Here is a 7,186-nt window from a genome sequence, read left to right on the forward strand (position 1 = left end):
TTTAAAAAAAAATCTAGAGACTTGATTCTAGTTTATCCACCATTGTACAGCTATGTCATCATAGAAAAATAACTTAAGCTTTCATTTTTCAGTTGTCTAAACTCTCAAATACTGAGTGGTCATGAGATAGTGAGATAATGAAAATAGAAGTGATTGAAGTGGGGAGTGGTGGCACATGCCTGATTCAACAAATATGTGGGGACCCCAATCATGCATTACACATGATATTTGTGCTTCGGGGTACAGTGATAAGATATAGCTTGCTGTCCAGAAGGGAATGCAGAAAGTAAAGAAAAAATTGCAGTAAGATATGATGAAGAAATACAAAATATTAAAGGTACTTTTGACAACATGCTCTAACTCAGATGAAAGGTGAGGAAAGAAAAGATGAGTTAAGAGTCAACTAGGTAAAGTAGAAAAAAAGAGAGCATTCTAGGTGAGAATAGTCACATTCTGGAAATGAAAGGAATTTAATCTCACTAAGGTCCAAAGCTCATGTGGAATAATGGAGGCACCAGCCCTTAGAGGCATTAAAAGCAGCTATTTTTATGAAGTATGGACTTTATTCAAAAGTGTAGGAACTGCTGGGTGGGGTGGCACATGCCTGTAATCCTAGTAGCTCAGGAGGCTGAGGCAGGAGGATCATAAGTCCAAAGCTGGCCTCAGCAACTTAGCCAGGGCCTAAGCAACTTAGTAAGACCCTGTCTCAAAACACAAAAAAGGGCTGAGAATGTCGCACCCCTGAGTTAATTCCCTGGTACCAAGAAAAAAAAGCTTAGGAACTGTTTGTGATGGTCTTCTTTGTACATCAACTTGGCTAGGCCGAGAAAGTATCCTACAAAGGTGATTAAATTTCATAATAAATTTATTTTAAGTAAGGGGTGGGCCTGATTCATTCAGTTGAAAGGCTTTAAAAACAGAGCGAAGGCTTCCCTGAAGAAGAAATTCTGCCCATGGACAGAAGCTCAGCTGTTGCAAATTTGTATTGAAGTTGGACATAAGGAATTGATGACCCTGTTAGGAGTAATTGTAGGAGAGTGAAGGGTCCAAAATTAAACTTACTGGGTGGAGGAGTCAGTGGAAGTTGAAGGGACAGAAACTGAGAATATACTTCTCTTCCAAGAAATTTAGAAAAGGAGGGAAAAGGAAAGAGAAGGAAACAGGAAGGAGAAATAGAGTTGAGACTGTTGTTGTTATTTTTAAGATGAGAAAAACCAGTACTATTAAATGCTGACAGATGCAGTACTAAGGCAGAAGTTTAAGACAAGAAAAAAATGAGAGGGAATTATCAATAGAGTGTGTAAAAAAAAGATAACAACAGAAAGGTGAAAGAATATCTCTTTCAACCATAGTGGTACTAAGTAACTGAAAACATGGATTATTTTTGTTTGTATGTTTCCCTTTGTGTTTCTTCTCATGATGGCTAAAGGCAGAAACAGTTACCACAGATCTATTTTGGGATTCTGTTTTTATTTACTGTTCATTCTTTTTAAACAATATTTCATTATAAAAATGTTGGCGATATAGAAAAATACGGAAGGTAATTAAAATCATCTGTAATGATACCATAAAAAAATACCTGTTTCACTGAAGCAGAGAAGTAAGGAAGCATGGGTTTATAGGCTTTTAGATATTAGGAGTTTTTAATTTTCATTTTTAAATTTTTGTGTAAAGTAGGCTGTGATGTTTACAACTGAGAATGGGGTGGGAGAGGAAAGTAAATGTGAAGCATGTGATTTGAAGAAATTGAAAAAGTTCTGAAATAAACCAGTGGAAAATGGGAATGTGGAGTTTCCTAAAAAAAGTAGCAGGAATTGACAGAATATTTTGAGAGCCCCAGAGAAGTTTGTGATAAAAAAAAAAACTGATAGTGATATAAATCTATTGATTTATATGATTTTCCCCAGCAGCACTATACAGCCTGGTGCAGGGGAAGACAAGCAGTCAGGTTCAGTCAGGGTTGGGGATATGCTAGTAAGTGTGAATGGAAGACAACAAATCAAAGGAGTTTAGAAATTTACAAGAAAATAGCTATCATGAGGAAAACAGAATCTAAGCTGTGTCCAGCTTAGAAAGGAAAGAGAAAAGAAGTATGTAGTTAAGAGAAATTGAGAGAGAGCAAAGATTTTAATTGACTAGATAGAGCAGGTAGGAGACATTAGTCAGGAGTGGTCGGAAGGTGTGATTTCAGAGATGTAGTTATTTTGGATGATATTATATTTGGTTTTGGATCATACCCCAAAGAGTTTATATCCTTAAGTACCCTAAAGACCTCCATCACTTAGAGTGTAGAAATACAAATAAAAACTAACATTAACTGATATATTAATATGTCATTAGCAGCATGCTAAGGATTTTACACATAATATATTCCCCTTTAATCCCAACAACTATAAATTAAACTAAAACTGTCCTAATAAAATCCTTTTTTAAAAAAATATTTTATTAGTTGTTGTTGGACCTTTATTTATTTTTATGTGGTGCTGAGAATCTAACCCAGTGCCTAATACATGCTAGGCATGCACTGTATTACTGAGCCACAACCCCAGCCCATCATAGGGTCACTGAGATCTCTGAAGGTCCTAAAGAAGGTTAAAGAAAAATAGTATGAAAATGAGGCCAACAATTGAGGAGGATGTGCTTTCTCTCTCCTTCTTGCTTTTTTTTTTTTTTAAAGCAGGAAGAGCGAATCAGGCGGTATAGCGATACCAGACTTCAAATTATACTACAGAGCAATAGTAACAAAAACAGCGTGGTACTGGTACCAGAACAGGCGGGTGGACCAATGGTACAGAATAGAGGACACAGTAACCAATTCACAAAACTACAACTATCTTATATTTGATAAAGGGGCTAAAAGCATGCAATGGAGGAAGGATAGCATCTTCAACAAATGGTGCTGGGAAAACTGGAAATCCATTTGCATCAAAATGAAACTGAATCCCTTTCTCTCACCATGCACAAAAGTTAACTCAAAATGGATCAAGGAGCTTGATATTAAATCAGAGACACGGCGTCTGATAGAAGAAAAAGTTTGCTATGATCTACATACTGTGGGGTCGGGCTCCAAATTCCTCAATAGGACACCCATAGCGCAAGAGTTAACAACTAGAATCAACAAATGGGACTTACTCAAACTTAAAAGTTTTTTTCTCAGCAAAAGAAACAATAAGAGAGATAAACAGGGAGCCTACATCCTGGGAACAAATCTTTACTCCACACACTTCAGATAGAGCCCTAATATCCAGAGTATACAAAGAACTCAAAAAATTAGACAATAAGATAACAAATAACCCAATCAACAAATGGGCCAAGGAGCTGAACAGACACTTCTCAGAGGAGGACATACAATCAATCAATAAGTACATGAAAAAATGCTCACCATCGCTATCAGTCAGAGAAATGCAAATCAAAACTACCCTAAGATACCATCTCACTCCAGTAAGATTGGCAGCCATCATGAAGTCCAACAACAAGTGCTGGAGAGGATGCGGGGAAAAGGGTACACTTGTTCATTGTTGGTGGGCCTGCAAATTGGTGGAGCCAATTTGGAAAGCAGTATGGAGATTTCTTGGAAAGCTGGGAATGGAACCACCATTTGACCCAGCTATTCCCCTTCTCAGTCTATTCCCTAAAGACCTAATAAGAGCATGCTACAGGGACACTGCTACATCGATGTTCATAGCAGCACAATTCACGATAGCAAGATTGTGGAACCAACCTAAATGCCCTTCAATAGATGAATGGATAAAAAAGAATGTGGCATTTATACACAATGGAGTATTACTCTGCATTAAGAAACGACAAAATCATAGAATTTGGAGGGAAATGGATGGCATTAGAGCAGATTATGCTAAGTGAAGCTAGCCAATCCTTAAAAAACAAATGCCAAATGACTTCTTAGATATAAGGGGAGTAACTAAGGACAGAGTAGGGACGAAGAGCGGGAGAAGAAGATTAACATTAAATAGGGATGAGAGGTGGGAGGGAAAGGGAGAGAGAGAAGGGAAATTGCAGGGAAAGGGAAGGTGATCCTCAGGGTTATACAAAATTACATACAAGAGGAAGTGAGGGGTAAGGGAAGAATAATACAAGTGGAATAAATGTTTTACAGTAGAGGTGGTCGAGAGAGGAGAAGGGAGGGGAGGGGAGGGGGGATAGTAGAGGATAGGATAGAGAGCAGAATTCATCAGACACTAGAATGGCAATGTGTAAATCAATGGAAATGTAACTGATGTAACTGATGTGATTCAGCAATCTGTATACGGGGTAAAAATGGAAGTTCATAACCCTTTTGAATCAAATTGTGAAATATGATATATCAAGAAAGATGTAATGTTTGAACGACCAACAGTAAAAAAAAAAGAAAAAAAATTATTTATCTCAGTTGTTGATGCACCTTTATGTTTTATTTATATATGGTGCTGAGAATCGAACCCAGTGCCTCACACATTCGAGGCAAGTGCTCTACCACTGAGCCACAACCCCAGCCGCTCTTTCTTGCTTTTATTGTGAAATAAATTTTTATTGGCTCTTTTTAGTTACACATAACATTAGAATTCATTCTGATACAATTATAAAAGCATGGAATATAATTTGTTCCAACTCAATCCCCAGTACTTCCCCTTTCCCTCTCTTCTTCCCTCTTCTTCTTCCCTTCCCTCTCTCAACTGGTTTTTCTGCTACTTATTTACGGTATTTTTTAAATTAGTGTCTTGTGGATGTACACAATGGTGATATTCACTGTGGTCAAATTCTTGTATGTACATAGGAAAGTTAGGTCAGATTCATTCCACTGTTTTTCCCTATCCCATCCTTCCTCTCCTCCCATCATTCCCCTTCATCTACTCCACTGATCTTTCTTCTCTTTTTTATCTACTTCCCCCCATATTTTGGATTACCTTCTGCATTATCAGAGAAAACATTTGACCTTTGACTTTTAGGGACTGGCTTATTTCATTTAGCATGACAGTCTCCAGTTCCATCCATGTTCTTCCTCTTGAAAGTGTCAGGGGAAGCAGAGTCCTCAGCTAAGAGCTGGAATTTTACCACATCAGTAACATTTAGAGAAATTGAGAATGGAGCAGAGTCTGTTCCTCATGGACTGAGTGGGCACAACGGGAAGATTTTAGAAGGGAAAGTGAGAGGTTTTAAAGAGGGAACAAGAAGCCCAGGAGCTCTTACATTAGGATAAAAGAATTCTCATAGGGTATATATATTGGACATCTGGGGGGTAAGGGTTCCACTGGGTAGGGTGGCAATAAAAATGGTGTGAGGCCAGACAGATGTAGATACTAAAAGAAACTACAGACATAATCATCTAGCTTCTATTTTTGACTAGTTACTAACCTGGGTAAGCAGGTCATGGGTAAACAGCTTAAGTTCTCAGCTGTAACAATAGTAACCAATATTATTATGATATGAAAATTTTGCATGTGACAGTGGCAGTATGAACAATAAGTAGTCAGCATCATTCCAAACCTCCCAATGAGGCGACTTCCCTTATTGTTTGTTCATTTAGTTTTTATCATATTAAGCTCGAAAAGAAAGGGATACGTAACATCATAGAGTGGTCCTTTAGTTGTATTAACCAGAATGAACACGAGAAAAGGACTTTGAAAAAATGATTTGTAATGACATTTTTAAAATGGAATTTCTTAGAATGAGTTATATAGTGAGAAGTCTTGGACTTCGGTTCTCAGTTCTGCCACTTACTTTGTGACAGACCTTGACAATCTCTTAAATCTCTCACAGATTGTTTCTTCATTTATAAAACAGGCCAGATAGTTGCGCTCAATTGACCTCACTAGGGTCAAGTTGGCTAATAAACATATCATAAACACATAAAACTACTTTATAAATTCTAAATTCTTCATGTCAAAACCTGATAATTTTATTTATCTAACTCAATGTCTTCTGTATAATATTTTAAAATAATTTTGTTATTCAATAAGCAGTACTTAAAATTTTGATTTAACAATAGAAGTCTATGCTTTAATAAGCTTCCCTCTATTAACTCTAAAGAGAATTTTCATGAAGAATATTATAAAATCTTTTACTTCATTTATTAGGTCTGAATTTTAACCTTGGTTATTCCATTGAGCAGCTGTCTCTCCTTGGACTGATTACCTACCTTCTCTCAATCTATTTAATTGTGTGAAATGCAGAATAAACTACCTCAAAATTGTCCTGTGAGGTGCATGAAATGAAGAATGTAAAATGATTTTGAAATATAAAGGCTTTATGAGCTTTATATTTCTATATTTCTCTTTATGAGCTTTATATTTCTATTTCTAAGGTTCTGTAGGAAAAAATCTCATAGATTATATTTGCATCAAGAGTGAAACACTTTAAAATATAACTTTAGTTTAAAAAAAACTCAACATATACCATATAACAAATATAACACATTATCCCTTTCCTATAATATACTGAAATTAAACAGTGTGTGGCATTCTTAGACATGGAAAGGGCTAAATGTTTTGGTTTACAGATTATTTTTGTTCATATGTGTTTGAATCAGTGTACATGCATTTAAAAATTATTTTTAGTTGTTGCCAGACACAATACCTTTATTTATTTTTCTGTGTTGCTGATTATGGAACCTAGTGCCTCACCTGTGCTAGGTAAGCTCTCTGAGCTATGACCACAGCCCTCTTATTCATATTTTAAGATTCAGTTTTCCCCTAAATCCAGAGTTGCTTGGAATTATAATGAAAAGTGATTATATAGAATCACATATGCCAGGTTATTCCGAATAGACTTAGATAATGATATTTCTGTTTTCTTAATTTCTGAATCTATAATATGATAGCATCTTACACTAAGGTTTACCATATGTTTATAACTTTAGCATACTCAGTATTTGTGTTGGTTTCACAATTTCATAGACTCTTATTTTGAGAAAAGAGCTATGGACTTAAGGAGTATTGAGGAATTAAAAAGTCAGCTCATCTTTGTGTTCCTAGAAGCATCATATATAATTTTATCCTAGAATGACATCTAACAGTAAGTCATTGTATATGAAAAAAAATTCTGAAGTTAGTTTTTCACTAATTGTTGCATTTTATTTTGAAAGATAAGCACACTGCAACTGTAATCACTGCAAATTACTGGAAGAACTTATATCCAGAATTTATGACTTAAACAGTATACAACACTTATGTACTTTAAACTATTTTTTAAA

The sequence above is a fragment of the Urocitellus parryii genome, unplaced genomic scaffold (genome assembly GCF_045843805.1).
Source record: "Urocitellus parryii isolate mUroPar1 unplaced genomic scaffold, mUroPar1.hap1 Scaffold_37, whole genome shotgun sequence".
Lineage (NCBI taxonomy): Eukaryota > Metazoa > Chordata > Mammalia > Rodentia > Sciuridae > Urocitellus > Urocitellus parryii.